The sequence below is a fragment of the Pteronotus mesoamericanus genome, unplaced genomic scaffold (assembly GCF_021234165.1).
Source record: "Pteronotus mesoamericanus isolate MK-2021 breed Mesoamerican mustached bat unplaced genomic scaffold, CSHL_Meso_final contig_82, whole genome shotgun sequence".
In the NCBI taxonomy this organism is placed as follows: domain Eukaryota; kingdom Metazoa; phylum Chordata; class Mammalia; order Chiroptera; family Mormoopidae; genus Pteronotus; species Pteronotus mesoamericanus.
The window spans coordinates 30,433,293-30,451,426 of NW_026555265.1; positions in this window are offsets into that span (position 1 = coordinate 30,433,293).

The following is an 18,134-nucleotide window of genomic DNA, read 5'->3' on the forward strand; positions in this document are numbered from 1 at the left end:
GTATACTATATGATTATGTTAAGAGGGTACTTTTTGTTGAGGTATAATTTCTAAACCTTATAAAACATTTAATACTTCAATCCCATAAGTTTTCCTAAACATGTAAACCCACATACCCACTACCCCAATCAGGCCATGTAACATTTTATTACACCTGATATTTTTCCTACATCAACTTCCCTGAAAATCTCTTTACCTTAACTCTGCACACAGCTATTTTCATTTCCATAATTATAGATTTGTTTTTTGTTTCTGTTTTAGAACTTCTTATAAAAGGAATCATACAGTATATATGATTTCATGTCTGGGTTTTATCGTTCAACACAACTTTTGAGATTTATTCATGATTTGTGTATAGCAGTGAGCAGTTTTTTTATCGACAAGTATTGCTAAATATTACATGAACTTACCATTGGCGGCAACTAGTTTTCTTGTACAGTATTTTTTTCCAATGTCACTTAACTATGAAGAGTCTTAAATTCTAGTCCTTATTTTTATCGACCATTCATTTTGCACATTACTGCATGTCTCTTTTTCAAGATAGACCTCATCCTACCTGTCCAACTAAAGATTATACTAGATGATCTCTGAATCTATTTCAACTCATAAATTCTATGTTTTCCTGTTCATGGTTGCTTAATAATTGAATATCAGATTAACAAAGAAATGTCTCTACATTACTAGCAGGTTCATTCACCTTAAGTTAATGGGTGCTGTCTTTATCTCAATTGCTAGACAAAAAAAGTCATGCTTTCTTTTCTTCCTGAGGTTAGCTTTCCAATATTACTCTAAAGGGAGTGGAAGATATGGTTTACATCTGATAACAATTCCTAAACTTATTTCTCACTATTTCATTGTGGTACTTTTAGTTTTTGCTAAACCAGACTTTGATCAAAATGAAAAGTATTTCATTTACATCTGTCAAAATTCTCAACATCTTTTAAAGATGATTTCAATTTCCGTTATCTCCCATAAAAGTTTTTCTAACCATTAAGTCAGAAGAGGAAATATCCTTCACCTTTAAAATCTTACATTTTGTGTCGTTCTTTCTTCATTTTAATCACTCATTCATTTGTTCATTCATTCATTCATTCAAATATTATTGCATACATCGTCTGCAGTAAATACAAAGCATACTATAATGAACAAAGAAAGATGAAATCTCAACCTTGAGCTTACGTTTCATTATGATAATCATGAAGTAATTATGTTCGATTATAAACTAGCTAGTACTCTGAAAAAAATTACTGATGCACTGATAACATGCTGCAGAACAGGGGGATATAGTTTACTTTTGGATGGCTCAGGGGGAGACCTTATGAGAATATGATGGTGGAGTGTAGGTATAAGAAGAAAATTTAAACATCTAAAAGTGTGTGTAGGTTTGTTAGTGTGTATGTGTGTGTGTGTGTGTGTGTATTTGTGTGTGGGCAGAATAAGTATTGATGGTGGAAGATACAACAGTGAATTAATATCCTGATATAGTAATCTATGTTAGAAAGCAACACAGCACAGTTTAAAAATCCATGGGATGTTTGCAAAGTAAGGTAATATAATTGTGACAGAAGTCCAGTATAGGTAGGCAAGTATAAGATTTTTTAGAATATTACAGATCATTTTTAGGGTTCTGATTTTTCCTCTAGAAGCGGTTGAAAGGGTTTTACATAGATCAAATAGGTAGGTTTAGAAGACAGTTTTAGGCTGCTGTGCACATTAGGAAGTCACTGGCTGATGGATAACAAATGAAGCTCATCGTGTTGATAAGATGCTTGTGGAGAGTGTTAGAAGTGAGAAGAGATGCAAAGCCTGAGTCTTCAGGTTCTCTCAAAATAACCTTTTGTGAGTTTAAATAAATGATATGTATTTTTAGAAATATCTCATTACCTTCTCTTACATTTGAAGATCATACGACAGATTTAAAATAATAAAAAGTGCAAAGCTTTAAATTTAAGCAATATTGGATTCAAATGAAAGCATGATCTTTGAGCAACTTGTTTCATTCTTATGATGCTCTATTTTTCTTCCTTAAAAAGCAGAAGATAATAATTCTACTACATGAGTCTTAAGAGTAAGGTGATTCTTAAGTAGAAAAAGGAATATAATGCCATGCACATCATACATACTAATACATAATAGTTTCCTCTTTTGTTTTCAAATATTCTAAAACATAGAGCATAGCATGGGTCTTTAAAATAAATATTTCATAAACTGCATTAAATAAGTGAGACCCATGATGAAAAGTCATGAATAAAAACCAAGTAAATACAATATGATTATAAAATTTATAAAATTAGTGCATAGATTCAAGGATTTTCTTTTAGTTTTAATTATAATGTGCTATTTATTACCACACCCATAGTTGACTGTATTGGTCTAGGTTTATACATCAACCCTGATACCCCAAGGCCTTGGTCTCTTCCTTTGTTCCTGTTGAGTTGGGAACTGTTAAGGACCTGAGATTTTACCTTGTTTGCAAACTAATAGGTAAGCCTGCTACAGATCCATGACACATACTGACAGAAGAACACAAAATCCAAATCAGAGACACGATAATTACAGCAAAAAGCAGCAGCCTGAGAATTTGCAACCTGCCTGGATGCATTCCCACAGGGCAATTTGAGGAGGGCCAAGTGTTTATCTGCACAGGAAGGAGGTTGCCCCACAGGAAAAAAAGTTGGAATTAGATGATGGGAAGCTTTTGTATTTGCTGGCACATTTGTCCATTGTCCCTCCAGAGAAATAGATGACCCTTTTCCTTTGAATGTAACAAAATGTTTCCAGGGTAGAGAAGGTGAATTACATTCTAGGATAGCCTGGGGTCTCTATCTTTAGGGAGACACTGACTTCCGAAGCATGCTTATTTTTTTCTTTCTTTACTCAATCATACCATGCTTTAAATGCCCAAACCAGGCAGAAATGAGGGAAATCCATACAGAATTGTCACCCAATAGTTCTTTGGCCAGAGTGGCCCCAGATACCAACCCCGCTCTTTTTGTAGTTGAAAAGTTGAGGCTGCCACCATAGTCACTTTTTTCTCCCAGCATTTCCTTTTGCAGGAGGGTGGTACTCTTTCTTTGTACCTGCTAAGAGGGGCTGACGGCAGCTGCAATAGTCTGCAGCAGCTGGACATACAGTTTCTGGTCATCTTAGCAATAACAAAACTCAGAAACGCAAACTTTGACCCAATGAGAAACTTAAAAGAGAGTAGCTGCAGATCGCTTTTTGACCCTTTCCCTTCATGGATGGACTCTTCTTGGAAGTAGGGGTTCTCCTGTGTCCTCTCAGGAGATACCCTTAGCAACTGAATAGCCAGCTGTGTTTCCTGGTCTTGAAGCATCTTGCATTTGAATTTTCCTCCTTCCCTGTCTCACTTCTATCTATTGTTTGTAACTTTTATTCTCTCTCTCCTCCACCCAAAAGAGCCTGAATATATGATCACTACTTTCGGTTCTCTATAACATACTGGAATTTCTGCTGTGTGCATGTTGTACATCTTTTTTATAGGATAGTGAAAATATGTATAACACAATAAAGGTAAACACTAATGCAGTCATTAATTTAACACACGCTACCAATCTCGGTCATATCAAAAAGCTTTGAATTAAATGAAATGTCTCTGCATTTATACCTCCACTTCATATTTCTAGCCCAAATGTGTTACCCTCGAACCTGGATGTCCGGAGCCTCACAGGATGGTTTCATGCTCCTGGTATCTCTTGTCAGTTCCCTGTACTTTTCACATTCCCATTACCTCACACCTGTGTATGATATTCTTGCTCACCATGCTAACTTAAACACAAGTGATAATTAATTAATACACTAAACTTTTCAAAGTAAAAAGCTTAGTTTGGGGAAACAAAATTGTATTTCAGTATACAAATTTTAGTGGTAAGAATTGAGTCATTTTAGATAGGAAGTTATTTTAGGCAGGTAGAAGAGTTTTTCACATCTTAAATTATATAAGCAACATTCTACTTTGTCTATTTCTCTAGCACCTTCCCTTGGCAGGAAAACATGCAGAAAGTTCAATACTTAGGATAGTCAAGATTGAGCTATCTCTGAATGCTAACTTAGGTATGAACACACTCCTAAATCAATCATTAGTATTTTTCCATCTCTTTTAATTTCATATCTATGTAATTTGCTCTCCTTTTTCAACTACTGCTTATTATATATTATGATAATTAGAATTATAATGGCAGTTGTCATTTGTATATATATTAAATTCAAATGTTAAGTGGATGTCATACTGAAAGGCAATATAATACATGTAATTACATTCACCTTATAAATAGATTCTAGATGACCAAAAATGTTTGAATGAGGAAGTAAATTATTTTAAAATGTCTTTGCAAAATTATAGATAAATTAAAAAATAAAACCAACAATAATAGCAACATAGTAATCCAGGAAGTTATAAAATTTCCAGGGGTAAGGTGCCTGAGGTAACATCACGCACTCAGTAAACTCATTTTTTCTCTTTGTGTCCACTGGAAAAAAAAAGCAAATATAATGTGTCTGGTCAAATATCAATTATTCTTGAACTTTGTGACAAATTTCTGGGTTGTATAGAATATTTCAGACAAGGAAAGACATGATTTTTAGACATGAATATAAAATGTTTCACTTGGTCATTCACTTTTTCTCACTCCCATCAATGTAGGTGTTTGACGGGCTGTACATAAAAGAAATATAAAATGTCATAAGCATCATTTCCTACATGCACCCCTAAAAGAGGACTTCCTAGAGGAGACCATCTTCATCAGACTGTGACATGACCAAGAAACAAAATTTTATTTTGTTCAACTACATATGTAAGGATTGTTTGGGTTGTTTGCTCTGTCCAATTTGCTTATACTAATATAAGTAGAAAGTCTGTAATACCTGTAGAGAGTAATAGTCAAATTTAAGATTTATTGTGAAAGTATTGACAGGGTAAAGGACATTTCATCTTGAATGCTTAGAAGTGAACAAGAAAGAGAGCTCAGAGAGCTTCCACTTCTGAAATGTAAACAGGATAACAGATTCTGACAGACATGAGAAATTTGTGAAGGGAGCTTATTTTTAAAGTGTATCATTTTCTGTCACATAATAGGAAGTAAATTTTAGAGAGAATCAGAAATTCCCATCTTTGTTGGTGACAACAAATGATCTTTGTGGCCTGGTTAATCGACACGAGGATGAACAATTGCTTTAATTCTTGTATATATGACTTTAAAAAAAGGATATCATGTTTTATGAGGGAGATTAAATCATTTTCTATAAAAATATAGTAATTCAAGTAGAAAATACAAAGTTTCTATTTCTAAATATAAAGCATACCATATACAATATGGATTGAAACGGAATTTGGGTTAATCCTTTTCATTGTTAAAGAGATTATTTTCCCAAACTGAGTAAATCCAGGCTCAGATTAACCAACAATTTGAGGATAAAATTTTCTGTCATCTATGAATTGCTTAAGTACAATATATGATCCAAGCATTTATTGTGCTGCTCTTAGTTTCAAATTAAATTCATCCACTGTGTAAAGTTGGGAAACTTATTTGATGTCCCTGAGCTCCAATTCACCCATTTGGAAAAGGGATAGTATTTGTTTTTCAGGATAAACACTGGTATTAGAATTCTTTGCACTTTGAAAAAGGAAGCCCATGTGTTTGTGTACTATCCATGTAAATTTCAAATGCATTATGTACATCATATAAACAATTAGCCCAATTATATGATTAAAAAGAAAATTACTTTAGAAACATTTTTTAGAGAGTTTATTCTAGTTCACAATGTTTATGTCTTAATTTTTATTTTATTTTTTTGAATTCTTGTCTTCAGCTTTTATGATGTTTTTATTATTTTAAATTATTATTAATTTACTATTTATTATTTATTTTATTTATTAAATCATGTTTATTCTATTATCTATTGAGCAATTGAGTTTTCTAAATTTTTCCCCCTTTACCCCCCTTCACCCATCCCACCCCCAGCCCCTGCTCCCGTAGTCAATTCCCACTCTGTTGTCCATGTCCATGGGTCATTCATATATATATTCTTTGTCTAGTCCTTTCCCTTTCTTTTTACCATTGTCCTCTTTCCCCATCCCCTCTGGTCACTTTAAGTCTGCTCCATGTTTCCATGCCTGTGGTTTATTTTGTTCATTAATATATTTTGTTGAATAGATTCCACTTATAGGTGAAATCATATGGTATTTGTCTTTCACCAACTGACTTATTTCATTTAGCATGATATTCTCCAGTTCCATCCATGTTGTTGCAAAAGGTAGGTCTACCTTTCTTTCTTTATTTCTTCCTTCTTTCCTTCCTTTCTTCCTTTCTTCTTCCTTTCTTTCTAATGCAGATTGATTTTATTTATTCTTTTAAATGTCAAATGATAAAATATTAAACAATTTAAACTATTATGTCTCAGCAATTAAAACATGATACCAGCACAGAAATAATCAAGTAGATCAATGAAATATAATGAGCATTCTAGAAACAAATGTATATATCTTACAATGTAATATATCATTCAATTGATATTTCAAACAAATGGGGAAAATAAGGCTTATTCAACAAATAAGGTGCATGGACCACTATTACTTGAAATAAAACAAACATAGAGCCTATTTCACACATTATACAAGAAATATTCAGGTGAGTTAAAAATCAATATGTAGAATATAAAGAGTTTCAGGAGAAAATACAAACTAATATTTTTCTTACCATGAAGTAGCATATTCAGACCCCAAAACTATAAAGTAAAATATTGACAATATGACTATATTAAACATTTAAGACTATATAATAATATACATATAAAAAATTAAAGGACAAGTAATACAATTAGAAAGTATTTGTCACACATCTAAAAAAAGGGTTAATAGATTTTTTTTGTTTTTTTTTTTTAGGGAAAAAATTCTACAAACCTTAAATCAAAAAAATGGGTAATGTATTTTCCAAATGCAAAAAATGTATTTGGAAAAATAAATAAATTTAAAAAAAAAAGAAAAAATGGATAAAGAATACCAAAAAGTCATTTAAAGCTTTTTAAAAATAATAGAAATAGGCAAGAAATATACAAAAACAGGTTTAGTTTCAACAAATAACAAAGTAACAATTAAAATAACACATCATTGTCACAATCAGATTAATACATATTAAAAATATTGGTAATATCAAGTATTGGCAACTGTGAAAGGAACTGGGTAGTCATAGAAACTTTTTCTTCATCTTAAAGCAGTCCCTTTAGCATATTTTGCAGTGCTGGTTTGGTGGAGGTGTATTCTTTTAGCCTTCTTTTGTCTGAGAAACTCCTTACTTCACCTTTCATTTTAATTGAGAGCCTTGCTGGGTAGAGCAGTCTTGGCTGCAGGCCTTTGCTTTTCATGACTTGGAATATTTCTTGCCATTCCCTTCTGGCTTGCAGTGTTTCTGTTGAGAAGTTAGCTGTTAGCCTTACTGGGGCGCCCTTGTATGTTACTACCTCTTTCTCCCTTGCTGCCTTTAGGATTCTCTGTTTGTCTTTGATATTGGCCATTTTAATGATGATGTGTCTTGGAGTGGGCCTCATTGGGGTCCTCTTGAATGGGACCCTCTGTGCTTCCTGGACTTGTGTGACTTTTTCTCTCCTCCAATTAGGAAAGTTTTCAAACAGGTTCTCTATCCCTTCCTCATCCTCTTCTCCTTCCGGTATCTCTGTTATATGGATATTATTACATTTCAGGTTGTCATGCATTTCCCTAAATGCCTCTTCATTCTATTTGAGTCTTTTTTCATTTTCTTGCTCTTTCTGGAAGCATTTTTCGACTTTGTCTTCCAGCTCGCTGATTCAGTCCTCTGCTTCATCTAGCCTGCTTTTGACTCCTTCTACTATGTTCTTCAATTTAGAAACTGTATTCTTCATTTCTCTTTTATTGATAGTTTCTATGTCCTTTTTCATGATGATATAGTTTATAGTAAGTTCCTCATATTTTCCCTGTAGTTTTTGGTAATTCTCTCTGAGCTCACTGAGCTCATTGAGCTTCCTAGAATCGTTGTTTTGAACTCAATATCTGATAGTTTACTTATCTCTATTTCATTTAGTTCTCTTTCTGGGGATCCCTCCTTTCCCTTCAGGTGGGGGATATTTCTTCATCTTCCCATTATTTGTGAGACTCCTCTTTTTTTGCTTCTGCTTCTTAAATTGACCTGTCTTGATTTTCTGACTTTGTGGTGTGAACTTCTATGGTAGGAGACTTCTGTTTTTACTTTTTGGATCTGCCTCTGATGATGTCAGATGTCGTCCCTGTCTGACCTTTGGCAGTCTGTTTGAGATTTCCAGGAATCTACTGTCTGTCACTGTGTCCTTCAGCTGTTAATCTAGTCACTCTGCACTCAGCAAGCAAGCTTAGAGACATCACAGGGCAGGGTGGAGTTCTTCCTGGGGATGGAGTTATTGGGTCTTCTCATGCTGTTGCCACTCAAGGAAGTGGTCTCCCTAAGCCAGATGGCTGCTGCCATATGGGGGAAGAGTGAGCACTGGGATCCCACTGGCTACTCTCTCCAAAGCCTCCGTTCCCAGTCTCTCCTCAAGTGTCCCCGTTAACCAGGGATCTACTATCTGTGGCTACCACTCTGTACTCAGCAGGCAACTTAGACAGCACAGGGCAGGGCTGAATCCCACCTTGCCTATTAGGTCCTTTAACACTGCTGCCGCTCAGGAGGAGTGGTCTCTGCCTGAGCAAGATGGCTGCTGCCTCATGGGGGATGAGTCAGCACCGAGATCCCACCAACTACTCTCAGCTCTCTCCCCAAAGCCCCTGTCCCCAGTTTCTCCTCAGGCGTCTCTAGCCCACTCTGTCCCCACCTTTGCCAGAGACCAGGGTAAGTGGCTGCAAATAAAAAATTTGCATTGGCCCTTTAGAAGGCTCTTTGCATCTCCAGCCACCTATCTTTGGCAGAGAGCAACCCTGCCACTTTTTGCAGCTGGCTGTTTTCTGTGTACTTTTTGGGCTCTGATGCTGTGGGTTAGAGATCACTGCTTTTGGTTTAGACCTTGCTCTTCTCAAGGGGATCCAACTGGCCATTTCAATATCCTTCTGGTGCTGCCACCCTTGGGCACCCCACCCACCTTTTCAGGTCTGTACCGCACTGCTTACCAGTTAAATTGTGCTAAAGCCTAATCTTCTGTCTCTGAGATTACAAGGCTCCTCTCTCGCTATTGTTCAATTGTTTGTTCCAGGTGATTTCTCCACAATTTAGTTGTAATTCCAGGTTGGTCCTGGGAGGAGGTCAGTGTGACTTCCACTCACTCCTCCACCATCTTGATCTCTCCTAAAAAGTTTTTAGATAGCAAAGGGAGCCACCAACAAAATGTGAAGACAAACCACTGAATTGGATAACATATTCACCAATGGTACATCTGATAAGAAGTTAATACAAAATTTTATTTAAAAGTTTTAAAACTCAACATCAAAAAATCCAATTAAAAATCAGAAAAGAACCTGAATAGACACTTCTCCAATAGGCATATTGGCCATACGTATGGACAAAAGGCATATGAAAGGATGTCTGATGTCACTAATCACCAGAGACATGTAAATTAAAACAATAATGAGCTATCACCTCATGACAGCAGAGTGGCTATCATCAATAAATCAACAAATAATTGTTTATGAGTATATGGAGAAAAGCGAACCATTGTTCACTGTTGGGGGAAATGCAGGTTAGTGCAGCCACTGTGGAAAGAAAGCAGTATGGAGTTGCCTCAAAAAATTAAAAATTTAACAGCCTTATAACCCAGTAATTCTACTTCTGGAAATCTATCTGAAGAAACAAAAACACTAATTTGAATGGGTATATGCACACTTATGTTCATTGCAGCATTATTTATGATAGGCAAGATTTGGAAGCAACCACATGCCCATTGGTAGAAGAGTAGATATAAAAGTTGCGATATATTTACACAATGGAATACTATGTAGCTGTATAAAAGAAAAGTCTTACCCTTTGGGACAACATGGATGGACTTCAGAGGCATTATACTTAGTCAAATAAGCCAGTCAGAGAAAAAAAGTACGATATGATTGCACTCATATGTGGCATCTAATGAAGAGAATTAGCTAACAAGCAAAATAATGACAAACTCATAGAAATAAGATATGCTAGCAGCTATTTGTGTGTGAGCTGTGTTAGGGATAGGAGGATTGAGCAAAAAGAACAAAGGAAGAGGAAAAAATCATGGACATAAACAACAATGTGGTGATTTCTGGGGGAGGAGAGTGTGTGGCACTGGAAGGGGGTATGGAGGGATAAAAGGTGATGGAAAGAGACCTGATTTGGGGTGATTAATACATAGTACATTGTACCAATGACGTGTTGTAGAATTATGTACCTGGAACCTATATATTTTTATTAACCACTGTCACCCCAAAAATTCAATTAAACAGAAAAAATAAAATAATAATATCTTACTCGCCTTTGAAGCTGAGCTCAAAAACCCTCCCAATGGCATCTTCTCTTCTCCTCATGGTATTTTAAAAAAAAAGAAAGAAAAAGAAGTATATACCATAGTAAGTAGAGCTTGGTTAAGACAATAAATGTTAGCTATCTTTATTATTACCTAATTTTTAATGAGTATAATAACAAAATGTATTTAAATTGGAATTATTAAAAACATATATAACCATTCTTTAGTAGTGTATATTTGTTATTTTTTCTTCATCTTCTGGTAACTGACTTCATTCTTCCTCTAGGGAACTACCCTTCTTTACTCTCAGTTTATGCCTTTAGGTGGAGTTGTCTAATTTTCTTATCCCCCAACTGCTCTTAGAGAACAACATGAGGTCTGGTTGGTCTTAACTGTCTGTCATCCTTCTGTCCAGAATGATTGGCATCACAGTGGGCATGTGGTCCAAATCAGGATGAAGGGCATTGCTTCCTGGGCTTTATTTGAATGAATATGAAAGAGAAGATGTTCCAGATTGGCTTACCTGGGAAATAGGCTTTGACCAGAGATGTGGGGGAGACCCCCAAAAAACAGAATTACCTTCTGGTGGTCAGGCCCTTTATAGTACTGGCTTTGACCCCTAGGTGAGTGTTCTAGGAACCCATCTGTATCAGTGTACCAGCCAGCATTGTTGTGAAAAACTATGTCTTCAGTGAATTTTTTTGGCAATTCCATGTGTTTTCCCATTTCATAATCGGTGATTTATGAGCACAACTGCCCGCATCATGCTGAATGTTCAGTAGTTTTTGACCAAAAGCGACATGACCCCCATCCTCACCATCCCTACTCACTCGATCTCACCACAAGTGACTTTTTTTGTTTGTTTGCTTCTCTGGATGAAAAAAGCCCTCAGATGGAAATGTTTGCTGATGTGGGAGAAGTGAAACAGAGAACAGCAGAAGCACTAAAAAACATCAAAATTGATGAGTTCAAGAACTGTTTTGAGCAGTGGAAAAAAGTCTCGGTGAGTATATTGCATCAAATAGAAATTACTTTAAAGGTGACTGAAGTTTAAACACTTAAGAATAAGTACACAATTTTTAATAAAACATTTCATAGCCCCTCCCCATGTGTTTTTAAGACATTTATTGGAGAGTACCTTCAGGATCAATAAACAAACGTAAGTGTCTTAGTCTGTTTGAGCTGCTTTAACAATAAGGTCATTAACTAGGTGGCTTATAAACAAAAATTTATTTCTCACAGTTCTGGAGGCTGGAAAGTCCAAGATGTAACATGCTGACAGATTTGACATCTGGCGAGAGCATCTCTTGTTCAGAGGCAGCATCTTTTTACTGTGTTCTCACATGGCAGAAGGTGGCAAGAGGGTTCTCCCCGGCCTCTTTCATGAGGATACTAATCCCATTCATGAGAGCTCTACCCTTATAACCTAATCAACTCCCAAAGGCCTCACCTTCTAATACTATTATCTTGGGAGTTAGGATGTCAACCTGAATTTTGGGGAGCAGGGAGAGGGGAAACTAGAGTTAACAGAACCAGTCAGAGTGAACTTTGTTGGGATGATCAATTCAGTTGATCCTCCAGAGCTCTGGAATTGGTGGCCCTTAAAAAATGGCCCTTTGAGGCAAGGTGGCAGGGCCTTTCCACACCTGGTTCAGCAGTCATTTGATGCAGGCTTCCTCCAGGGGAGACAATGTCCTTGGGAAGGTGGATCTCCTCAGTGGAGCAAATTCCAGGAAAATAACTCAGCTGCTGTGATTAAAGAAAGAATGACTATATCAAGGCTGAAAGGAGAGTCAAATGCAACAGTTTTTAAGTTGGCCTGGAATCAAGGTGACATGGAGAAATATAGAGCTGAGAGGTTAAAAGTAAGTGCTGGAGAAATATTTGTGTTCTAGGATCCAGCCACTACCTCCTGCACTTTTTTCATGTTAGCAATTCAAAAAATCTTCCATCTATACTTTTGGTTGTAGTTTGTGTTTTTTTTTCAATGACATTTTTTCTGTCATCTATTATGATACCATTCTTTCTTATTATTCATTCTTTCTCCAGGATTTAACTTATTCATTTTCTTCCATACTTTATGTTACACAAGAGGAAGATCCTAAAGAAAACCAATTTGAAGAAGAAGAATATCAGAAAACTTGTTTTCTGAAATTTCCTAAAAAAAGAGTTAATAGTAGATTATAATTGTTAATGCCTTGAGCAAGGCTGTAAAACTGAAGGCTGTCTTTCACAGATGGGTATTGTGAAATCTATTACTCTTAATAAGAGGGAATAATGATGAAAAATAAACTTCTTGAACACTGGAAGAATTTAGGATGAGACATTAATTGGACCATAACAGCCAACAATGTTTCCCCATTCATGTACTAAACAAGACTGCTTCTTTAGGTCTCAAAGAAAACTCAAATGATTTGGTTACTCAAGTATTACTTAAAAAAAATTGCCCTAAATATAGTATATCTTAAAAAGAAGAATGATATGAGAATATTTATAACTGTGTCTCCATTGTGGGCCATGTCTTGTCAGTTAAATGAGTTTAGATCTTAGGTATTGTTATTAATTATAAGTTTTTAAAAGAAGAAAACTACATGAGCAAATACAGTATTTACTACAGCTTTGGAAAACCTGAATTAAAATAATTTTGCATCATTCATGATCAGTTGGTTATTACTCTATTGCAAGAATTTAGGTAAATAAGTAAATGTAATAAAAACACTACTTAGTATAGTTCGGAAAAAAAATTAAGTCAAATTGTGACTTGTAGGGGGACTATTTCACTTCCAGTGATTTTTTTTTTGAGCTAACTGCTACCACCTATTTCAGGAAACTATTAAAACAAAAAAGTGGGCAAATTTGGGACTCGACTAAAGAAGTACCTTATTAGCAGGAAGTACCTTTCAGGCATTTGTTACATTTAGGCCGTTGAACTGCAGTGACTTTCAAATGCATTTTATAGGGAAAAAGAAAGAAAACAGCAAATATACTAAAGAGCTGCGTGCAGGCTGGGCTCCAATAGCAGGTTCAGACCTGAAGGGGCTGTCAGGATTGCAAGTAGGTAGTGTGTCTAATTTTCCATATTGGTTAAATTGATTTAGATTATTTTCCTAGGTATGGCTTTTGGAGGTATAGTTGGGGATTTGTGTGCTATAAAGTCTAAATTCAGGTATGCTTTCCTAGCTAGATAAATATCTTGTTAAAAAAATGAATAGACAAGGAAAAGAGAAGTTAAAAAAATAACAAATAGTTATGCAGCAGACAATAGGTACCCAAACTGAGGTGAGGACTTTAGAAATATTAACTCATTTAAAGCTCATTGCAGCTTCAGGAGATGGGTGCTTTTATTATCCCCAAATGGAAAGGAGGTATTTATGGCACAGAAAGGTTAATAACCTGTCTGAGATCCCCAAGAGACTGCCAGGAGGAGCGGAGTGTATACCCAATGCACTTTGCATTGAAACCAATATAGAACTCAGGTTTCTGACCACCTAGCTTTTGATCTATTAAACCAAAATATGAATCTTATTTGCCCATCCTAACTTCCAAACCCAAATAAAATTACTGTAAAGAATATAGTTATATTTTTACTTATAAATAAACATATAAAATATACTGAAAATGTCCTCTAAGTGTCTTTTTTTTCTATTTGAAGCTAAGAAACACAGAAAATAATCCTTCTCATCACTTGAAAGCATATGGTAAAATAATTTCTATAAAATATATTTTGATCAAGCATTATGAAGTTTTTAATGCAGAGGGCAAACAGTTCCTATAAATTCAATAGAAGAAAAGGTAAAATTCAGAGCAAACTCAACTATCTTAGAAATATAAAAGACTGTCTCCATAACATAATTAACTTTTAGAAATTATTTTTTTATAAAAGATGTAAGTATTACCGTGGAACAATACAGTTTTAGTTCAATGATAAATGCATTTAGTTGAAGAGCATATAGTACTTTTATTTCATTTATATACTTATTTTATAAATATTTTAGATGTCCTAATTATTGGAGATACATCCATTTTTCATTTTGTTGTGCAGTTCTTATTTCTCTTTTTTTTTTGTGTGTCAGATAACAGGAATCTAATGCAAGCACTTCAGGGCGAGCACATCTATGTGGCTGCTGCTGGCCACAAGATACCTGATCACTGAGGGCCTCCATTAGAATCCTTCACTCATCTTGCCCTACCGGGTTTTTCCTTCTTCCGAGTTCATTGCCATCAATCATCTGCTATTAACAATTCAGTATACGTGTATAGTGATTTTTATTTTTCATTTTAAAAATAGGTTCTCTTAGCACTCAACTCTGAAATAATCACTAATTTCAAGACAAAGCAGTATCTATTTCACAAATTATGTTTGCAAGTGTCTTCCTTCATTTTATTCTTACTTGCTTTTAATTTATTTATAATTTCATAAAAAATTACAATTTGTAGGTATATTAACCTAAATTTATATAATTTTTCATCTCTTATAAAACAATTTTATTGGATTTTTTTTTGCCAGTTCAGTCTCCCTCTTTTATATATTCTTGCCATAAACATCTTTCCTTTTATCTTCTGTAAAGAAAATTCAATTAATTTTCTTTATAAAGCTAGTGACAATATACCGTCTCATACCATACCTTTCTCCTTATCTTAAACAAATAAACCCATAGCTACAGAAAAAAAGTATTATCCAAGTTAGTCAAAAGATTCATTGAAAAACAGTAATAAAAATTTTTTTCTCACTTCTTCCCTCCTCAACCGGAAACTCCAAAGCTCCCTAATGTGCTGAAGTATAGAGAGAAGACACAGCATTGTCTGTCCTGGGAAAGCAGAGATAATCTCTCTGTCTCTGTCTCTCTTTCTCTCCCTTTCCTTCCCTCCTTCCCTTTCTCCTTCCTTTCTTCCCCCCTTCCTCCCTCCTTCTCTCCCTCAGATATTCTCTCACATACTCACAGAGAAACTGAGTTTAAGTTTGTCTCTGAACCAGTATCTTAAGGATTTGGTATAATTTTTCAGTAGGAATAGTTTTTCCTTATAGTTATATATCTAGAAAATGACAGTATAAATTCTGAAGTGTCTAAAATACTTTTTAGTATAATATTCTGCTAAGATGTGACTTAAAAAGGCACTCAGTAGTGACTAATTTTGAACATCCCAAGGCTTCCTTTTGCATCTTGGTATAACCTGTCAACATTCTGATATTCCCAAGAGCTTGCCTGAAGCAACTAGTACATTTAGGACTTAAGCAGCAATTGCAGAGGATGTTTAACTTCTAACTCAATTCCGGAGTTTTACTGTCATTTACGTGATTAGTTAGTGACATTCCTGAACAGTGAGCTCCCAGGATCATTAAAATTTAATTTGCTTTACGGATAGAACACAGGAGATTATGTTCAGTTTATTAGCTCTGACCCTTTACACTTAGACAATTTTGCCATTTAATTTGACTTACAGAGTACATAATTCATATGGCCTTGATTACTATGTACTTTTACTCATACAGATGCTACTTGAAATGCCTAAATTAGAGGTTCTCACTTCCTTTATTACTGTAGAAAGTAGTATGCCGAACAAAAAAATAGACAAGAACAATAGAGAAAATAGGCAACTTTAATTTTAGACAAAATTTCAGAAAAAAGAAAAAGACATGAATTATAAGAACAAAATATAATTTTACTATAGATCTTATATAGAAATTTGTTTTAATTCTTATTTTTGAAGCACAGAGCATAAGTCATAAAATAACAAAAGATTTTTAAAGCTTTAAAATATTGTTATTATAAAAATATATAGTCTGGAACTACAATATTCAGCATACTATATCCTAGTCACATATGGTTATCTAAATATAAACATTTATAAATTAAAATAAAATAAATTTTGGAATTTAGTCTTTAGTTACACTAGCTACATTTCCAGTATGTAATAATCACCTTCTACCCAAATGCTTAATAGTCAAAGCTATCATATTGAACAGCACAGAAAAAAAAATTTCCCTCTCTATTGATTGGATAGTGCTAGATAGAATGCAGGCACACAACTTCCAGTAAACCCAATTCTTTCTGTTAAATGTGTCAGTGCTTTCTCCTGAGCACACTTTGCTGCTTACTCCTGGGTCTATTGTTTGTGGGCCTGAGAGTGACATCTGGCTTTGACTACTGAGCTGGTCCAAGGAAGATGTTTCAAAGTTGGTTTTTAGAGCAAACAGATGTGACCAAGCCTTCTGACAATTCCTAATTATAGTCTATGCAAATATTTAATATAAGGGTGAGGCTGAGAGGCAAGATATTTCCCAGGTGGCCTGAGGATCAATTATGCGAAGTGAAGCACATGGAAGAAAAGGTGGAAGAAGGTATATTAAAATTAGATATCCCAAAACTACACACATAAAGAGAGATTAGGGCCTGATGGCTTAAATTTGTAGCATTGTACCCAAAGATTTGTGACCAGCATAAATTGCTTTTCTTGTATGCAGAGTAACAGTCACCTGATTTCTTCGGCAGTATTTAATGAAATCTGTATTAGGGTAAGCACTTCACCTGTGTTACATTGTTCCTCACAACCATTCTGATCATTAACTTACTATTATGCCACTTTTGTTAGAGAAGGAAATTTAATATTAATGAGATAAAGTGACTTTCTCAAAACCTCATTTCTAATAAATGCCAAAATCTAGGATTGGAACTCAGGCCTACTGTTCTCAAATCCATGATTTTGACATAACAAAAAATGTGGTTTCAGAGTAAAAAAAAATTTCCCCATACCTTGAAATGTGTTACATACAAATCATTCATGTGATTTAAAATCCATAAAATAACCATGTTCTGGGTCAGATCCTGTACTTGGCTTAATTTCATCTGCCCCATGGTTAAGTACCACCTATGTCCTTCCTTTGCAAAAATCTAGGCCTTTGGCAGTCTGTCGTGATTAGTCTGTGTAAGCTGCGAATGGCGCTCCCCGGAACCCATACTGCACTGGTACTTCCAAATTGTGGGGGACTCCAACGTTCAATGTAGAGAGGCTTCTACTATCTAATAATCTTATGATGTGAAGATGAAGAAAGTTAGGAGTTAAGAGCTTAGGAAAAATTGGATTTGGGGTTTCTTTCTCCATAGAAAAACAAATGGAGATAATAACATACTTATCATATAATCTCACAGAACTTCCAGTTTTTTGAGAATACTACATCTTCACAGAATGGCAACTTTTAGTGAAATATATGCGTATATTTTATTGTACATTTTCAAGTCTTTTGTTTTTATCTCAATTTAAAAATAATTTAATTTTTTAAATATAAATTTTTTCAAAAAATGTTTATTTAAATGAATAAAAAATTCCTTAACAACATTAAATATTTATGTATTCATTCTTTTTATGTTTCTTCTTTTGGACTAGGCCTCTCAAATGAAATAATTAAAAATACATACTTGTAAAACTCTAAACATTCAGTGTCTAATTCACTTTCTGATAATTGTTGGTTTTAGAGATAGTAAGATATTTATAGTAGGTCTTTATCATTCTTTAGCACTTTATCTCATCTTTAGGAGAGAATTTCAAATACATTCAAGGAATGATAAATAGGACAAACATCTCTCTCTCTCTCTCTCTCTTTTTTTTTTTTTTTTTTTTTGTATGTGTGGAATAGAAAGAGAATCAAAAAAAAGAAACCCTTGGAGCTTCTAGAAAGCACATTTACCAGAGATAAA